We start from the raw sequence: 20,909 nt of genomic DNA, 5'->3' as shown, positions 1-20,909 counted from the left end.
CAGAAAACAAAACACCACATGTTCTCACTCATAAGTGGGAGTTGAACAATGAGAACACATGGGCACAGGGAGGGGAACATCACACACTGAAGCCTGTCGGGGGATGGGGGGCTAGGGGAGGGATAGCATTAGGAGAAATACCTAATGTAGATGATGGGTTGATGGGTGCAGCAAACCACCATGGCATGTGTATACCTATGTAACAAACCTGCATGTTCTGCACATGTATACCCAAACTTAAAGTATAATAATAATAATAAAAGAATGTTTATTCCTTAATTTTATTTAGAATTTACCCAGAAATTCAAGGCCAATGCAATATGTCCTGAGGATTAATTTTTTGTGTCAACTTAACTGGGCAAAGGGATGCCTTATAGCCAATAAAACATTATTTCTGGGTATCTTTATGAGTTTGTTTCCAGAAGAGATTAGCATTTGAATAGGTAGACTGAATAAAGAAGACCACCCCTCCACCAGTGTGGGTGGGCATCATCCAATCCATTGATGGCTTGAATAGAACAAAAAGGTACAGGAAGGGAAAATTCCATCTCTCTTCTTGAGCTGGGGCGTCTGATTTTTTTCTGCTCTGGGACATCAGGCCTTTGGAATTGGACCAGAACTTATATCATTGGCTCCCCTGGTTCTCAGGTCTTTGGACTTTGAATTATGCCACTGGCTTTTCTGATTCCCCAGCCTGCAGATGGCAGATCATGGAAATTCTTAGCCTCTATAACGGTGTGAGCCAATTTCCATAATATATACATATGTCAATAGGAAATTGGTATTTGGAGAACCCTGACTAATATGGACATTATACAGAATCAAGAATTCTACTTCTTCAAAAGGAAGAGGAAAAATAATCTTTCTTTTTTCAACTATGATATTCCTAGAATATCAACAGACATCAAGTAAATGCTTCTTACATTAATAAGGAATACAATGACCAGATGCATTTTAAATGGAAAAAAATCAACATCTCTCTTATATCTTATCAATAACCTGTTAGAAAGTGTGATGGGTTAAAAAATACCCTCTTTATAATGGAACCATTACATTCTTTAGAACAATTCTAACTAAAAAAAAATAGTACCTTTTTAAAGAAAATTACAAGGTTCCACTGAAAGACTGAGAACAAGATTTGAATAAAAGATACACTTGTTGACAGGAAGACTGAAAAAGTATAAAAAGGCAAACTTTTCTTAAATTAACTAAACTTCACTTAAATTAATATCCATTTATAACTTAAAATGCATTATTAGCAAACTAAGCATATAAGAGAATTTATCTAATCTGATAATAAGTACTTTATAAAATGCAGCAGATATCATACCTAACAGTGAATTGCTAAAAGTGTTATTCCTAGATTTGGGAAAAAAGCAAAGATGCCTATTTGTTTTTCATACTGAAAATAATCTCTGTTATTCAATATTGTACTGATGTTCCTATCTAGTGCAAGACAATAAAAAGAAAAAAGACATAAAGCTTAGAAAGAATAGGTAAGATTCAATATTTGCAGATGATGTAAATTCTGTGTAAAGATATTCCAAAAGAAATTACAGATAAACTGTTAGAATCAATAAGTTTAACAAGTTCACTGAATATAAGATCAATATACAAAATTGCATTTCTGTATAGAAGGAATGAATACATAAAAATAAAAATATAAAATTTACAACAGCATAAATATCAAATAACTAAAAATATATCTAACAAAATAAATGACCTCTACATCGAAAACTACAAAATAGTAGAGAAACAAATTAAAGAGGACTTGAGTAAATGGAAGTATATAAAAATTCATGGACCAGAAGATTCAATTTTATAAAGATATCAAATGCTGAGATTGAGCTATACATTAATGTAATCCTAATCAAAATCCCAGTAAGGGTGTGTGTGTGTGTGTGTGTGTGTGTGTGTGTGTGTGTGTGTGTGTATATCGAAAATTGGCAAACTGACTCTAAAATTTTTATGGAATTATACAGGACCAAGAAGAGTGAAGACAGTCTGGAGAAAAAAATTAAGTTGGAAGACATATACTACCAAGTATTGAGGTTTGCTATCAAATTATGCAGTAACAAAGCAGCAGGTATTGATACAAGGATGGAAAAATAGCCCAATGGAATGGAATAGAGTTGAGAAACAGACCCAGTCATATATGTTCACCTGATTCATGATAATGGTCACAATGGAGGGTTGTGGAAATTCTTTTTCAACATATGTAGCTGAGAGAATTTGATTATGAAAAAAATATGCTAGGAGAGTAAGGAAAAAATAATCTGAAAGTGCAAAACTTACCGGTAATATTAAGTACACAGAAAAACACAGACTATTATAATACTGTAATTGTCATGTGTAAACTACCAATCTTGAGTAAAAAGACTAAGAAATGAAGATCAAAATAACAACTACAACAACTTTTCAAGACATAGACAATACACTAAGATATACATGGAAACAACAAAAAGTTCAAAAGTGGGGGGATGAAGTTAAAGTTTAGAGTTTTTAATAATTTTCTCTTTGCTTATTAGTTTGTTTACGTAATAAGTGAGTTTTTGTCATGTCAAGTAATTGTCATGAGTTTGAAATAATAGCTGTCATCAGTCTAAAAACATAAGATGATATTTGCAAGCCTCGTGGCAACCTCAAATCAAAAAGCATACAACAGATAAACAATGAAAAATTAGCAAAAAATTAAAACATACCAACAGAGAAAGATCACCTCCACTGAAAGGAAGTCAGGAACGAAGGAAGAGAAGACCACAAATCAATCAGAAAACAAATAACAAAATGGCAAGAGTGAGTCCTTACTTATCAATAGTAACATTGAATGTAAATAGGCGAAAATCTTCAATCAAAAGACAGAGTGACAGAATGGATTAAAAAATCATAAAAAATAATAAAAAAACTACAAGACCCAATGATCTGTTGCCCACAAGAAACACACTTCACCATAAGGGTGCATAGACTGAAAATAAAGGAATGGAAAAATACATTCCATGCAAATTGGAACCAAAAAGGAACAAGGGTAGCTATACATTTATCAGACAAAATAGATTTCAAGACAAAAACTATAAAAAGATGGCAAGCCACACAGTAAAAGAAGTGGAAGATATTTGCATTACACATACAAGAAACTTGTATCCATAATATGTAATGGAGGAGCTAAAGTTGATAAGAAAAAAGATAAATGACTCAATAGAAAATGGGCAAAAAATTTTATCACTTTCAGAAGAAGATACTCAAGTGCTCAATAATTATAGCAAAAGCAATTCAACTTCTTTAATCATAGAAAACTGCAATTTAAAACTATAACTACATTTTATGTAGTAGAAACACACGATAATGGCAAAAATAAAATATATATTTAAACACTATATTTAAATGAAGACAATTTTGTAGCTTTATTTTTTTTTTCTTAGATATTCGGAGATTGGCAATAGTTGTTTCCAGAGACAAAGAAGTTGGTTACAGGCAGTGTCAGATTTGAACTAGCTGAGGGAAAGAGGTCAAAAGAGAAAGTTGTACATCAGGCACAAGTGCAAAGCTGCTGACATAGCAATTTTAGGCTATTAACTTGACAGCCCAGCTTCCTTTTGGAAATGCTATTATATAGACTTCCTTTCCTATAAACTCCCTCAGGTACTGAAGGCTATATAAAGTGCCTAAAATGATTCTTCCTTGAAAATTTAATAAAAAGCCTAGCTTGGTACTTTCTTTCCCTAACCAAAGACCGAGGTCACTGAACCTAGGAATAAATTTAATGGCTTGGGATTATATTTGATAGACTAGACACTTTGTTAGAACATCATAGTAATGTGCACAAGGTCAATCGTTACAATCCATCTGAGGATACTGTAATTTCATTTTTCTGCCATAGCCATGGAAATTATCTGTCATCCTACTCAGTTTTCATTGTTACTTAGTCAGAGGGGCTGACTACCAGTTATACGATACGTATCCACTACTTGCAGGAAAATAATTCAAAGTATATGCACTGAGTATACAATTTGATTTCCCACTCACATAGTAGTCTGAGGTAGTTCCTGGTTGAATGACAATTTTATTCCATGGAGTGATTCAGGAACCCCTATGTCTTCCATCCTATAGCTTTGCATCCCCTGTTGTCTCCTCATCATAAATAATAGAATCAGCAACAGGAGGTAAGAGTTTCTAGGGAAAAGTGCACACACATTAATTCTGTAAAACACTCTATGACATTTATTATCTTGTTCACATTATATAGGTTGAAAACTAGTCAAGTAACCACACTATATCTAGTCAGAACAGTCGATGACTGGCCAGGCACTCCCCAGAAACAATCCAATACAATGGAAGAAGGAGTACACATTTTGGAGTCCTGTTAGCTTCCTATGCCACGTCCCTTTTCCCTATTACAAATGTCTGTCTTTTTCTCCTGAGTGTCATCTTGGTAAAATGCTACATTTATAAAGTTGCTTGGTAAAAATAATAAAAGGAAAAAAAAAGTATAGGACCATTTTTTCCTGTTACATCAAAAGAAAGAATACTCAATATTTCCTCCATAACAATTAAAGTTTTCACTTGAGTGCAATTATTCTGAAAACTGAAGCATCAGTAGTTTGGACACATTTGGAACTCAATCTATCAGATTTACTAACGGAATAATTTATCCACATAATTCTTTACTCCTACTCTTAGGAACATGGTTTTAATAATAGCCTCCAGATGGCCTTCCAACTTAAAAATGGTTTATGTTCCAAAATTATGCTGGTAAATTGACTTGTGGCATTTGAGATATAATTTTATACATATAATATTACATGTGATAATTGTCTTTATACCATCCATAAAAGTCTAACTAATTGTCTAACTGAAATACAGGACCTTTGCCATGAAAACTGTAGTAAATATTGTTATTGTGATTTGGGTAATTACCATAAAAATCCTAGAAATAAAGATTCATTTTGAATATAAAATATTAAAATTTTTGACACCATAATATATAAAACAGCTATGATAACTGCACATACCTTATCTGATAATAGCTAGATGTGCTTTTTTATTACTGAGGAAAATCCAAGTTACCCTATTTAATACCTATATTTTCACACTTGGAAAAGTTCACATTCTATCACAGTAAAGTGTCGTAAAACTTAACAGCCTCAATTTTAAAATATACTTGGAACAAGTCATAACTAGTTTTATTGCAAAAGATTCCTGTACACATTTATATTAATTTTGGTACCTTGAAAAGCTGCCTGGCAAGCCACTTCCATAAGGAAATGTGTATTATGAGAAGTGATAAATATCCATCCCTTCTACATATTTTTAATTACCTGTCACTCCTTGACAACAATGCAGCATGTGACATAACTCTCTATATTTATTCTAAGTGAAAAATGAACTAACTTAAAGGAAAATGCAACATAAAGTAAACAATCTCTTACTAAAAACAATACATTAAGCCAAAAGTATTTTACAGAATGTATTACAAGAAACTAAACACAGTATTGAAGATTCTAGCTGTGATCATGAGAATGAGATATAGAATTCATCTGAAATAACAGCATCATTTGGGATTGAGAGCAAGCCTAGGTACCAGAGCCAGAACCTCCAATGAATGAACTGATGGCAGATACGGGAACAAGGATGAAAGAGGATGTAGAGTTGAATGTTAAGACAGTTTCAAAGGCAGGATATTGGAGAAAAAGACAAGTCTGTAATGACCTGGAAGCAGCAAAGGGGAATAAAGGATGGTCCAACCTTATCATCTTCCCTGAGGAATATGAATTGAAGAAATAAAGACAACCATGACTTGAAAGTCTGGGGTGGAAACAACTCTCTTGGAAAGAGCAGTTTCAGTTAAGACCACACGGGCAGAGGCAGGGAGAAGAGGCTGGGGATAGAGAGGAGTTGTGGTTGTGGGTTAGGAGTACAAAGCACACTAAAATGGATTTACAGGTGAGAGATGTGTAAATAATTGAGTGATTTTCAATAAAATTCAGACTATTCTAGTTGGTTCAGTGGAATATTGTGTCTGATCTGCATCAGTTTGGGAGCTGACTGGTGATTAGAAGAGTAATCTGCTGTCCTTATTCTCAACAGAACACAGGGCTTCAGTAAGAGAAGACTCAGTCAGACTGCTAATGACCTAAGGACTATACAGGACCTAAGAAGGTTGTCCAGTTGATCTGGGTGGGAGCAAATTAGGTCATCTGAACCCAGGACATCAATGAAGTTAATGAAACTAGTAGCATAAGGCACTATGCTCATCGAAAAGAGGGATATTTGAGATAACGTCTGAGTTCACTGTCCTAGGAGATTTAGATGCCTAGGGCTTCTGATTGACTAATGGCTCTAAAATATACTTACAAGTTTCTTGATTCTAGCTCATACTTCACAACTCTCTTGTTCTGAGAACTTATGTCAGTTGCAGGGCTACCAGCAAGGTAATGACTGTCATGAAATGGTCCTAGAAGCTGTCTCAAACTGTTGTGGGAGGGACTTTGGGCTAGTTTCTCATTGAAAATTGTACATAAGACTTTTCTCCTTCACTCTCTTATATTTAGCTCTTTCAGGTACCTGGTCACTGTAATAATCTTAAAGCCCTGTAGGTGCTTTATTCAGAGTAATGCCTCTGCTAAAGCTGGTGAGGATTTTCAGCCGTAGATAAGACTGTGCAACAACCAAGCTCTCTTTTACATCACAGAGATTATGGAATAATGTGCAAGAAGAGGACTTTTTGTCTGTGGTCTAGAGTTATGAGTACTGGTCAAAGCATTCTCCACCTTTCACTGGTTGTTATTTGAGACTTACAGTTTCTTAGGTTGTGATTACTGGGTGTTTTAAAGTTTTGGCCTATTTGAAATGATTTTGTCTTTTCCTGAAAGCTGTCATTACCACAAATAATTGAATCTTCAACATGGGGTTCTTGGTGCCAATTTGTGTAATCAGTACACACTGTAGCGGATCACTGGTCTCATATTAGCGCATGCTTCATCTTGGCTAGGTATAGTGACTTGGAGAGGTCACCATATGTATGGATAAAGTTTTAATTTTCTGGAGTGCTTCAGCCATAGCTAGTATCCAAGCAGACCCATATATCTATATCAGACATGATAGTGACCAATTATAGAAAGTTCTAAATGTCATGTCTGAGAATTTTCCTCTCTTGAAACCTGGCTACTTTGACCTTCATGGGAGTCTTCTGGAGGCACCAGTCCTAGCAGTAAGATTTTCTTATACCCAGGAACATCTCCCTATAGATTGTCTCAGAGATGTAGTAAGTCTAGGGCTGTCAGGATCTAGGCAGACATGACACGAGCAGGTAAAAATATTGCTGAATCATGGTGGGTCATGATCCTTGAGTTGTGAAAGATACCATTTATCAAGGTGTGGAACACAGAAAGGGTTCTGAGTCTTTGAGGCTGAGTTGGGAGTGGTTAGTTGTCTTATGCTTTCCACCCTTTCAGATAGAGTTCCCTTTACATCTTCCTCATCTCACCTTATCATAGGGCTGTCCTTAGTAAAGGGGCCAATCTTAGTAAATATCCAGGCTCCCCAGAGATAGCCCATGGATAAGGGGTGAGTGGAGCCTCTGCATTGCCACCGTAATTAGTTTTTTCAGCACGTTGGGAAAAGATACTCACCGTTATTTTCTTCCTTTCAAATAGCAGCAAGGCACTATAAAATATTAGAAGAGGAGATTGAATATCAGAAAAATTGTCTCTGCCACTATATTTGCTATGCAATTGCATCGCTAATTCTGAAAAGGACTGTACCCTACCTAATACATGATGAAAAGCAAAATAAAAATGCTGATGTAAATGTCAGAGGATGAGAGGTGGGGGAACAGCACAGGAGCTGGGGGTGAATACTTTCCTTGTTTTCCTTGTTCTCACTCCATGGTTTAGTAAAAAGAACCTGGGCTCTCTCTCGGGCAGGGTTATCATCATTCCATCAGTCCTGTACTACCTTTCTGATTTACTCACCATAGTTTTAATTCTATATAGTTTTGTTTTGTTTTCTCACTTCTAATATCTATTTCCTGGGCAATCTTGCATTTTTTCTAGATATATATTTTTAGTGACATAAAGTTATGCAAAATTTGCTTTTATAATTAAAAAAAACTAATTTGTACCTGTACTTATATCTTATTTTTCATTTCTATGTGGACTTATCATATTACCAAATATGGTATGGTTTATGACTACTGTAGTTTTCTGTCTTATCGCTTTCTTCTTTTATATCAAATACTTTCTTCTTTCTCTATTGAGTTTACTTTTTTTTTCTGTTAAAGTTTACCTAGTTCCATGATTAATTTTTGAGATTTCCTTCATCCTAAGATTGCCATTTTGGACTTTAAATTTTCCTTCAAGCACCACTTAGGTTGTATCCACAAGTTTTCATACATACTGTTTTCATGATTGTTCAATTTCTAAATAGTTTGTACTTTCCTTTTTATATGAGTTACTTACAGGGATGATATTTGGTTTCCAAATAAAAACTCATATTTATTTATAAATTAAAATTTTAATTTGATTACCTTTTTAGGTGAAAGGATATAGTCTCATGTTTCCTGTTATGAAAATTTTATTTTTGTTGCTGGATAACTTAATTCATAATTGATCTCTGTGAAGCTCATTTATGTTTTAAAATAAAGCAATGAAAATGATAATTTTATTACTGAGTTATTCAAAGTATTCTTAATTATATATTGTATAATCAAATTTCTATCTTTGAAAAGATGAATTAAAATCTCTCATGATGGTTATGGATTGGTCTATCCTTGCATTTCTATAATGCGGTCCTTACATACATTGTGATAATGGGTTAAGTGTATGTGTGTATATATATCCTTTGCATAATTTAATGATTTTATCTTGCATTCTATTTTGTCCTATATTAATATTGCTTTCCAGATTTCTTTGTATACATTTTTCTGGCATAGAAAATGTATTTTTAACTTGGCTTATTACAATCTTTATATATACTTTTCTCTTTTTGAGAATACAATTTAAAACCAAACCTGATAATATCTGTTTTTAAATAGGGAATGTAGTCTTTATTATGAAAATTACTGATTTATGTTTGCTAATGTTTTCTGTTTTCTTTTTACTATGTTCTCATGTTTCTTTTTTTGTCTTCTCTGAAATTATTTTAACTGATCAAGTTTTCTCTCATTTTTTTTCGTTTGATAGTTCAGGAGTTTTAGATCCTATTTTCATTTTTTTCTAAGTTGCTCTTAAACTTTAAACATACACTTTAACAATTTTTGTTTTTTGGCTAACAACATTTAGAACTAATTTGCTGGCATATTTTTAAAATCTTATATCACATCTTCTTCCCTTTTTAGGAATAATTACCAAATTATTGGTAATTTATGTCTTGTTTCTTGTTTTCTTGGTCAACCTTGTGAGTGGTTTAATTTTACAGTCTTTCCAAAGATTTTTTTTTAGCTTTGTTGATTTTCTTTATGTTACATTTGTGTTCTATTTTATTGACTTTTATCTTTATTATTTCCTTCCTTCTATATTGATTAGATTTAATTTTCTCTCCCTTTTCTTTAGTTTTTTTAGATGAATACTCATATCAAGATTTCTTCTTTTGTGTCTGCTTTAGCTATACTCCATGACTTTTGATATGTTGTATCTTGATTATTATTCAGCTCAAAATATTTGCTAATTTCCATTGTTTTTCTTTTGACTTATGAGTGATTTAGAAATGTATTGTTTAATTTTCAAACAGTTGGCAATTTTCTTATCTTTTGTTATTTATTTCCAACCTAGTTCTATTTTCTAATCTGATTTCACATTAGTCAAATAGCATACCCTGTATTTAAATCCTTGAAATTTTTTAGGATTTCCCAGAATGTGGCCATCTGGTAATTTTTTTCTGTACGATTTAATAGATTATTTTTCATAAGTTTTGGAAAATTATTGTCCAGTGTCTCTTTTTACCTATTATATCTCTCCTTTCTTTCTAGGACTTCAGATTCATGTTTATTCAAATTTTGTATCATGTTTTATATATCTCCAATAATTTCTTTCTGGATTTAAAAAATATTTATAGTTTCCATCCTTCACTGTGGATATTTTTTTACTGATTTATCTTTAATTCATCATTCATTTCCTGCCATGTAGCTAATTAGTTATTAAACTCATCTATTCAATTCAATTATTATATTTTTCACTCCTATAATTTTTTACTTGAATACACACACACACACACACACACACACACACATTCCAGTCCTCTGGTGAAAATATCTTATCATGTATTTTCTTCAATACATTTATGTAAAAGTTTTGTCTGAGAAGCCTGGTTCTGATCATCTGTGGCAACATTTCTATCACCTGTTTAGTTTTTGTTGTTGTTTGCCCATGGTTTTTGGTCATTTGTTTTTGTGTCCCAGCATGCCTGGCTGGTAATCTTTTATTGAATACCTGACATTGTACATTTTTTAAAAATGTAGATGTTTTATATATTGTTATTTCCCTCTAGAGAAGCTTCAATTTTCTACTAGTCAGCAATTGAAATATACATATCAAGACATTTCACCTTGATATAATCTGGGATTGGGATAATTTGAGGATAAGTTTCAGGTTTTTATGGATTTGTCTATTTCTGATTTACCTTTCCTCCTCAGCAATATCCCTTTAGATATATTAGCTAAATGTCTGATAAGTTTATGAGTAATCATTCTCCTCCATGGACCTGAATTCTAACTGAATTCTCTCTGAATCTAGATTATGCTTGATTTTTTTTTAGCTTGCTGCTTTCTTAAACTTAGGATTCATCAAAGTCTCAAGGAAAAAAAAAAAGGTATAAAATGCCAGGTTTACTTCTCTGTAGTACCCTAGAATCATGGGTCCTTAAGTCCTGATTGCAATGATAACCCCAAATTCCAGATTTTATCTCCCTAGTTCCATGAGACTGCTGACAGGTCTGTCTAAAGATTTCTGTCTTTCCTATGTAGAATCAGTACATTACCTGGGAATAAGAAGCAGAGGAGAGTGCTGGATATATGTCAATGTGCTTTCTTTTTCCTTCCTAGGATCTTGGCCCCCTGAGTACTGGCTACCTTGGTTCTCCTCTGATGCCTCCAAATAGTCTTTTTTTTTTTTCCTTAATTTTATGGTTGTTTTATAGTTATTCTCAGAAGTTGGTTTGGTTTGATTATAGCTACTCCTCCATAGCCAGAATCAGAAGTCCTTCATCTATTGAAATTTTATTTCAATGATTAAAATGTTAGCTTCTATGAATTTATTTGATATTTTTATGGATTTGTTATTTTTTCAAAACTTCTATAAGATAACAATAATTTTAATTCCACAGTCTTCCTTCTTTAGCTCTATTGGATCTATTTTTGTATGTTTATATTATTCTCTTTGTAAGATGTCTTGGTTCTCCTTAAGTATTTGCTAATTCTTGGTTGTCAGTTCATCTGTATTTGAATCCAACTTTGCCTGCCTGCTGTATTGTCAATAGCCTGTCTCTGGTGCTATAGAGGTGGAATGGTGCCTATGGAGCAATGTCTTCTGAATGTAGGGAATCCCTGTTCCTTCTGGTGGCCAGTGGTTCATCAGAGACTTTTCTGCTCCAGCCCAGTGCAAACTCAATGCTAAACATCATTTAAAAGATTAACTTATCCAGCTCTTCAGGCCCATATTCTCAGCTAGATTATTTTGTCAAGTTTAACAAGATATAGTTATAAGAAAGCCAGAGTTGTTCTAAGATCCACATGAGGCTTTTATTTATGAAGAAAGTAGCTGATTAATAACAGCAGAAACCCTCTAAATGCACAACTAAATATTAATTGAAGTGCTTTAACTGTGCCTCTATTATTTAGAATAAATTTGGCCCAAATCTATTAGAAAAGGGATGCTTTTCTGATTTGGAGAGGACTCAAGTCATATTAATCCTGCTCTTTCACTTCTCGGTGTATTTATGGGGGCCAGATGGTGTGTGGTAAGGATATGGGCTTTCAAATTAGAGAAACCTCAGTTTGAATCTACACTTTATTTTCATGTATTGTATGACTTTTCAAAAATGACTGTGTCTCAAAAATGACTTCTTCGTGACTGTGTAATTCTCAAAAATAGACTTATTCATTCCTACCTTACGGGATTAGTGTGAGGGGTTAAATAAGTGCATAAAAGTTTTGGCATAACGCTGTACCTGATCCTCAATAATTGATAGATGTTATGGTTGTAGTTATTGTACAGTATCTAAACTCATCGTTTTAATCAATATCAGACATCTTTGAGACTCTATTGGTATATTTAACCACAACCAACTACTATCACAGAACTTTCAGAACTTTTTCAGTGATATTAACTCCCCATTCCTGTTAGTTTTCCAGGGCTGGTATAACTAAGTATCACACACGGGGTGGCTTAAACAGCAGAAATCAATTTTCTCATAGTGCTGGATACTAGAAGTCTGAGATCAAGGTGTCAACAAGGTTATTTTCTTCTGAGACCTCTCTGCGTGGCTTGTAGATGGCCATCTTTTCCCTGTGTTATCACGTGATCTTCCTTCTGTGTGTCTTGTGTCCTAATTTCTTCTTCTTATAAGCACATCAGGCATATGGGATTAGGGACCATCAAAATGACCTGATTGTAACTTAATTACCTCTTTAAAGACCCTGTCTTCAAATGCAGTCACATTCTGAGGTACTGGGGGTTAGGCCTTCAAAATACAAATGTTGGAGGAGACACAATTCAGCCCATTACACCATTTTTCTTGATTCTTCCTATATTAAGGGATATCACCAGAAAAAAAATAGCACTTTGAAAACATCATTTGCCTCCACAAAAGCACCTGCACTGAGTTACTGAACCAATTATTTTGTCTTTAAAAAGAGTTATAGAGAAAATATCTATTTGACCAAGATTTAGTGCCTTTCTCAAAACTACAGTTGAAACCATTTTCATAATTTTACCAACTTTCCTTAGATAACACAACCTGAATTTATTATTTAGCCTAAAATTTAAATTCTAGCAAAGCTTCCATCTCTAGGCAATGATAAATATAGGATTCAACATATTTTCTCTTTTCCTGGCTTCTAGAACTATAGACAGATAGATAGAGATAGAGATACTTTAAAATATAGTTCAGAGATAAATTTTGTTCCTGAAACAATTGTTTCCTCTTACTTGCTTCTTTCTAAACTACTTTATACTTTTATTTGTTCTCTACCTGAAAATATTTACTGTATTTTGATATTCGTTCAAATGATAATAATTAAAGACATCCCCATTGCTGTTATTCCCAGTTCTGTCCATGCTGCTGCAGTGATAAAGGGCCAAAAGTTACCATGGAAGCAGAAATCCACGAAGGAAAACATGAGCAAAAATACCTGTAAAGGAGGAATTAATAAGCACTGAGAGAGTAGACACCTTGTATTAATTTTCATATACATATCCCAGTAGAAAATGCAACATCAGTTTACTTATTTACTATATTTCTGTAAATAATTCTCATATATAATAATTGAAAATTAAAGACCACATTTTATTTAATAATGCCATAGTTTTAAAAATTTACTCTTTTTAAATTTTCCATCAGGCTTTAATAAAAACAAATTATTTACTAATCCAAATATTAGAGATCACTTATGTTTAATTATAGTCATTATAAATCAGATAGATTTTTTTTCCTTCTTTGACAGATCTTGAGCTTCCTTACATGATTCTTTCCTATCATTAGAAAAGCTGATATTCTGCTTGTTGGTTGATGCTGTATCATTCTCTTCAGCTGGTTCCCACCTCGCCCAATCATTCCAAGGTGAAGGGTTCAGAACGACCTCACAGGAGGGAGAACAAGCCCTGCTCTGCATCTATAGTCTTCCTTCACAATTCTTCATTCGTAGCTTTTGATTTGACTCTTCATGTTGCAAATATGTGTCCTGAGCCGAAAGGGGATGTGATAAGTGACTGCAAATGGATTACAGACAACTGGTCTCCACCTCCACTAATGAAAACACAGTGCAATGTATCTGACCTGCTGCTGGGTCAGCAGCACTGTGATTTCTACCTGACAGGAGAAACACAACACTCAGGATGGTGATTTTTCCCAGAGTTAAATTGGACTATGATTATTTGCTGTGGTGACTCTAAAGTTTCCCACAAACATAAAGTATATTTCCTTATGAATAAACCATCTTGCTTGTATTTGTGTGTGTGTGTGTGTGTGTGTGTGTGTGTTTCTGTTATAAAGGCTAAAAGTCTTGAAGCTGATTTTGAGAGAGAAGTAGTGTTAAGTGTTTCTGGTGTGGAGAATGAAGGAAGATGAGTAGAGAACAGGTTGTCAAGGTTAAATAATGACAATAAGAGCTATCCCTTATTAATTAATATATCCCAGGCTCTGTGCCAGTGTTTATATATGTTGTCTCATTAAATCCTTTGATTTAAGTCTATGAAAGTTTAGAAGTAGTGTGAGTGCCTCAGCCTCAGTTATACAGTCAACTTGGGGAGGTATTGAGGGCAGATCTCAGAGCTCTCCTAGTCCCAAAGTGAAAACCACTGACTTTGAATTATACTGTTCATTGCTGATCGAGAGCAAAATGGCCCATTATTACCAAGTTTACTGTTTAAAAGGGCATTATGTTTATCTGTCCAAGATTACATTTCTCTCCCAGCCTAGAGATTGCTGTGAAAAAGAATGGAGTCCTCCAGTCCTCCAGTTTTCTGATATTTTGTAGTTTTAGTATCTGTTTTCTTTTTTCCTTCTTGGAAATATATGAGTTATGTTCCTTAAAACCCAAATTTGGGAGAATAAACCCACACCAACTCAAAAGATTATAGAGAATGTCTGTTATCTAGACAGTATTCTTTCTTTCTTTTTTTAATTTATTATACTTTAAGTCTTAGGGTACATGTGCACAACGTGCAGATTTGTTACATATGTATACATGTGCCATGTTAGTGTGCTGCACCCATTAACTCGTCATTTAACATTAGGTATATCTCCTAATGCTGTCCCTCCCCACTCACCTCACCCCACAACAGGCCCCAGGGTGTGATGTTCCCCTTCCTGTGTCCAAGTGTTCTCATTGTTCAGTTCCCACCTATGAGTGAGAACATGCGGTGTTCGGTTTTTTGTCCTTGTGATAGTTTGCTGAGAATGATGGTTTCCAGCTTCATCCATGTCCCTACAAAGGACATGAACTCATCATTTTTTATGGCTGCATAGTGTTCCATAGTGTATATGTGCCACATTTTCTTAATCCAGACAGTTTTCTGAGTGCTGAATTTACAGCCATGAACAACACAGGTAAAATTCCCAATATTCATGGAATTTTTATTCTATCTAGGAGAAATAGATACCACATACATTAAATAAGTAAAATATATAGACTTTTAGGATATAATGTGTTAGATACTAAGGAGTGTGATAAAGCTAGGAATACTGGTAGAAGGTTGGGGGTTGCAATTTTCAATGGTGTGTTCAGGAAAGGTCTCACTGAGCCGGGGCATTTAAGTAAAGACCTGAAAGCAGTGAAGAGGCAAGCCACCAGATATAAAAGCCTGAAAGTAGAAGCATGCCTGGTATGTTCCAAGATCAGCCCGGGAGCCAGTATGGGTGGAAGGGAATGAGTAAAAAAAGAGTAAGCCAGAGGAGTTCTCAGAGGATCTTGTGGACCATTGTCAAGATACCATCAATGGGAAGTCATTGGAGAGCAGGCTTTGGAGAGTAGAAGTGACCTAATTCAGTTTATGAATAATGGGATTATTCTAGCTTCTGTGTTAGGATCAATCAAATGCTCAAACAGAAGAAAGCAAGGACAGCAGGAAAGAGAACACTGGGACAGTTACAGTACTGATCCAAATGAGAGATGATGATGGCTCTGAGCAATGTAACACCAGTGGAGATATTGTGAAAGTTCTGAGCAAATTTTCAAGGTAGAATCAATAGGATTTGGTCATAGATAGGGTGGGATTATAAAAAAGGAGTAAAAGACAATTTCAAGTTCCCTGTCCACCCGCTCTCCCAAAAACTAGAAGCATGGTATTAATGAGATAGGATAGACCACTGGGAGATCAAGTTTAGGGATGAAGATTGGGAATCAGTGGCTTGTTAAGTTTCAGATGCTGTCAGACACCAAAGGGAGTGACCCAAAAGGCAAATGCCTTTCCTAAGAAAAGCCTGGAATTTGTCAGTATATAAGTGATTTTTAAAAGAGGACTAGCTATATAATTTGTGGAACCCAGTAAGAAATGAAAATGCAGGAGTCTTTCTTTAACAATTATTACAGACTTCAAAACATTCGCAGCAGAGCATTAAACCAAGCATGGGGCCCTTCTAGTACAGGGTCTTGTGTACAAGTGCACACCCATGAAGCTTGTCTTGGTTTAAGGGTGTAATTCTAATATGATCAGCAAGCGAGTAAGAGACAGAGAGAAAAAGACTAAGCAATGAAACTAGGAAGATATTTAATGTAAACAAGACAGGAACAAAATAAAAACGTTTGATATGAGCTTGGTAGTGGTTCCAGGCTCAGCCAGCAAAGCTGAATGGTTGCCTCTGGTTTTTGCAATTTTCAATTGCTAGGGGAATTTTATGAGTTTGGACTTTTGCATGATAGATTGATTTGGGGTGTTACCACCCACAGGGCAACTCCAGTTTCTCTATAAACTTCTTCATCTTTAAAAAAAAATAACTTCTAGTAGTAAGTGGTATTTTGAAGTCCATTGGCTGCTAAAAAGCAAAAGAAAACCCATTTTTTGATGAAAGTTTCACTTTGGCAGACACACAGATGAGGAAGTAGAAACAGAAGCAGAGAAATACAGGCTGTCAGTGTTAGTGTAGCTTTCTAACTGGTCAAATGGTATGCAAAGCAGCCAAACAGAACCTGGTGACTCAAACAAAGTGGTAAGATTAAACCATCGAGGGCAAAACAGAAATATTCAGGAATAAATACTGAATCTGTTTGTTATCACGTGGCATAAAGTTGCTTTGAGTGTTAGGTTTCATAACAGTTTACCTTAGTTACTAAGGGGTTGCAAAAATACCAGGTTGGATGTCAGAGTCTGTGGTGGTCTGTGCACTCGCAGCTGGTTGAAAGCAAAAGACTGACCTTTTTCCTGGAAAAATATAATCTCCTCCCTCTTCACTCTTTCTGGAGTCGTTAGTGATTCCATGTCATGACCTACATTGAGTAGACCTTGATATGTACAAATTACCTATTCATTGTTTGAAGAGGGAACTGTAATAGGTCCCAGAAAAGATTTCGTATTAGTATGCCCCATTGTCACAGCTCACTCCTGGCTTATCTAGAGATTGCTTAAATCTGCTTCAGTGCATCTGACTGCTTCAGGTTCAAAATGTCCATGGGGCATGGAGGCAGAGTAAGTAACAAGCCATCAGTGCGTGTGATAGAAAAGATAGTCCCCATCCTCTGGGTGTTAGTATTTTGGAGTGACAGGGCCAGGAGGGAGCACATAAGAGAAGGCTGGGAAAGAGAAGATTATTATTAACATGTCCAATATCATTGCTACCATCTTGAATTTTTGTGGGTTAGTGGGAGTTGATACAGTCCCCTCCTGCATTCTGATGAGCTGTAACTTTGAGATAAAGAGCTGTTATATTATTCTAAGAATGTGGCCCAGGCAGTAAATATGGTCTTGAGTTCACATTTGGACAAAATTTTGTTCTGTCTACATTGAAGTGAGATTACAAAGGCCTTTTCCTCAAAATCATATAGTCAGAGCCTGGCTATCAGCTCTTCTCTAAACGAAACTGGTTTGAATAAGTATGTAATAGGTCCTTCTTTTGTCCTATGCTCCTGGGAGGATACTTTGTTAGCATATTTTTAGATGCAAAGTTGTAGGGTAAAGAATGTTTCTTGAGCTATCTTGTATCTGTAAGAGATTTTATAAATATATCATTCTACCCTGTAATTCCTCTATGAGAAAAGTATTACCCCCAACCCCACCCCGTGACATAGATAAGAACTTACTGTTCAGAGAAGAAAACAAGATACCATATCTGTCCAATAGCCAGGGAATATTGATTAGTTTAGAGTGTAGCCTGGGAGGTTGGTTTGGGGGCTTTAATCACCCAGAATGTAACTCTAGAGTTTCTCTGTCAACTTTATCTTTTAAAAAAATGTATACAAGTAAGTGGTGGTTCTAGAATTCATACCCAGGTCTACTGGAATGTATCCCTTCCATGGCCCTGTAACAAATGCTAGGCCACTGTAAGGTTGTGGACTTTAGGGTATGATTTGTGGTTTGTTTTTTTTTTTTACTTTTATTTTAAGTTCAGGGATACAAGTACAGGTTTGTTATATAGGTAAATTTGTGTCATGGGGGGTTTGTTGTACAGATTATTTTATCACACGTGATTTTGTGGATTTTTTTTAACTTTTATTTTCCTGTATGGCTCAAGTAATTAGAATTTTCTATAGGTATACAAAAATCCATGCATTTTTAAAAATCAAATGTTTATTTTCCGATGTTAAATATAGTCTCTCAACTTCTTATTAAATATGGGAGATATTCAGAATTCTATAATCCATGCTATTAAGGATCGAGTTTCTCTAGAGTGACAGTAGGTGGCATTTATATTTCTTTTCTTATTTTGCTGTTACTGCTTTCATTGAGGTTATGATGTATGATTTTTTCAAAGATAAATTTCAAAAACTCAGTCTAATCTTACATAGTCCATGGCCTGTAACAAATGCTAGGCCACTGTAAGTTTGTGGACTTAAGGTATGATTTTGTGGATTTTTTTAACTTTTATTTTAGGTTCAGGGATACAAGTGCAGGTTTGTTATATAGGTAAACTTATGCCATGGGGGTTTGTTGTACAGATTATTTTTATCACCCATGTATTAAGCCTAGTACCTGTTATTATTTTCCCTGATCCTCTCCCTCCTCCCACCCTCCACCCTCCAAAAGGCCCCAGTGTGTGTTGTTCCCCTCTATGTCTCCATGTGTTCTCATCATTTAGCTCCCACTTGTAAGTGAGAGCAAGGAGTATTTGGTTTTCTATTCTTCTGTTAGTTCACTAAGGATTTTGTTAGATGCCTTTCCTGTATTAAACCCACATTAAATTTTCAGAAGCTGTCTTAAGAAGGCGCATAATTAAGATCAGCATTTTGGTATAATTTGAAAGTATAGTGTCTAATGAAGAGCTTGCTACGCTAACCATGGTACTATTTAATTCTAATGTCTGTGTTTATTACATCTTTCATTGAGTTGGCTTGCCAAAAGGATAGACTGTGGTAATTTATTTAACGAGGAAGCTAGCATTCCAGAGTCCTCTTCATGTCTAATATTTAGCAGGATTAAATTTACTATATATTGCAGAAATTATTCCAAATAAGAGAAGACTATTATTTATATTTTTGGTAGCAGAGAAAATTTATAGGATGTTTATTACAAAAGTATTTTTATACTATTTGGACTAGTACTGTACATGTTAGCAAGACTAACGGATTAAGGCACATTTAAAAAATCCAACTAATCAGTAAAGATGTTCCCATCACTTTATGGCTGTTTCGTCGTTGGATTTGTTTGTTTGTTTTTAGGCTAAATTGACTTGAAAGAGTCTGACTGGGACAAAACTGATGGTTTTCTATTTGACTGGCATTGGAACATGTATGGGTGTGATTTGTACTTTGCCACATTCTTTTCTTACCTTTATATCCTCTCTCTGCAGTCAATTTTCTATGTGGGTTTTTGCAGCAATGCTAGCTTGAAAATAAGCAGGAATTCAAAAAAGATTAACCAATACTAGAGAAGCTTAGGAATGTTTAAAATAATAGATTGCTTAAAAGTAGATGGCAAAGCTTAGGGAGATTTATGAGCTGTAAATGTACACATCCGTGTTTCATTGGGATGGTCTTAATTGTAGTAAATCTTGTAAACTTTGTAGTAAATCTCATTAAAGCGTTTTCCACACTTACACTGAGCTCTTATGCAAGGACAGCCTTAGTGGTAGATGAACTGGACAGTAAATTCAGCAATGTGCATGGTATGATTTTATATCCAAAGACAGTTTCTTAACTTGTGCCTCACATCCTGCTCATGGTTTGGACAGTTCTTTACCTCAAGGTTTTGCCATCTGTTAAGAGAAACTTTCTCCTCTAGGAAAAGGCAACATTAACGCTGATTCAGTTATTTACCCTTGAGGGCGCATTTTTTTGTTGTTGTTTTTTGTTTTTTGTTTTTTTTTATTTTTTATTCGATTCTTTATTTAAAAGGACACAATTAATTTGGTCTTGAGGATTTCCAGATGAGATCTAACTAGTATGATAGATGTTAGCAAGACTAACAGAGTAAAACATATTTAAAAAATCCAACTAATCAGGATCGTATTCAGAGATGTAAATAGAGTGAACAGATCTATTAACGAGGGTCATAGATATGACAAAGGGAGAATCTCTTTACAGTCTTAAGATGTGGTTTCTCTGTGGCCTCCGTATCCCAAGTTATTTGGGGAAAATTCTATTTTGAGCTCAGGACATGAAAAGTGGAACCAGATCAAAAGTTTTTGTTTCTGTTTTTAAAGAATGAAATACTGCTGTTTCTGCTTCTATACCATAACCAAAAAAGAAAAAGCCAAAGCAGTGATTTTAGCTTTGGTTTTTTTTCAGATTCTTAACCTCTAGCTTGTAGAAAGAAAAACCTTCCAGAAAGATCTCCCTCTGTAAGTATCAGAGCAGTCGATTTCAGTGGGATAAGGGCAAGCAATGAGCACAGGGGGAGAATTTCAGAATGCAGTGACCAGGACCATATCCCCAGTGCATATCTTGGAGGGAGGAGATCTTACATATTTTATAAAAGCGCCTGACTTCTTTTGATATGATGCTATCATTGAGAACCTTTTGGAAGTGTTCTTTAGAGGGACTGTTAAAAAAAAAATCAAGCCCTTATGACATGCTTGTGATTTTTGGTAGTTGGAATTATGTAATGATG

At 34.8% G+C, this 20,909-nt stretch overlaps 1 protein-coding gene across 1 annotated transcript in view; it reads left to right on the top strand.

Annotated features, from left to right (window-relative positions):
* The window catches only part of GRM8 (glutamate metabotropic receptor 8), a 938,300-nt gene that overhangs the window by 909,120 nt on the left and 8,271 nt on the right, over positions 1-20,909 (top strand). The gene's annotated exons all lie outside the window — the stretch shown is intronic.

This window comes from Pongo pygmaeus, chromosome 6, assembly GCF_028885625.2.
Source record: "Pongo pygmaeus isolate AG05252 chromosome 6, NHGRI_mPonPyg2-v2.0_pri, whole genome shotgun sequence".
In the NCBI taxonomy this organism is placed as follows: domain Eukaryota; kingdom Metazoa; phylum Chordata; class Mammalia; order Primates; family Hominidae; genus Pongo; species Pongo pygmaeus.
The sequence above is the reverse complement of the archived record's forward strand: the minus strand, read 5'-3'. Positions and strand labels throughout refer to the sequence as shown.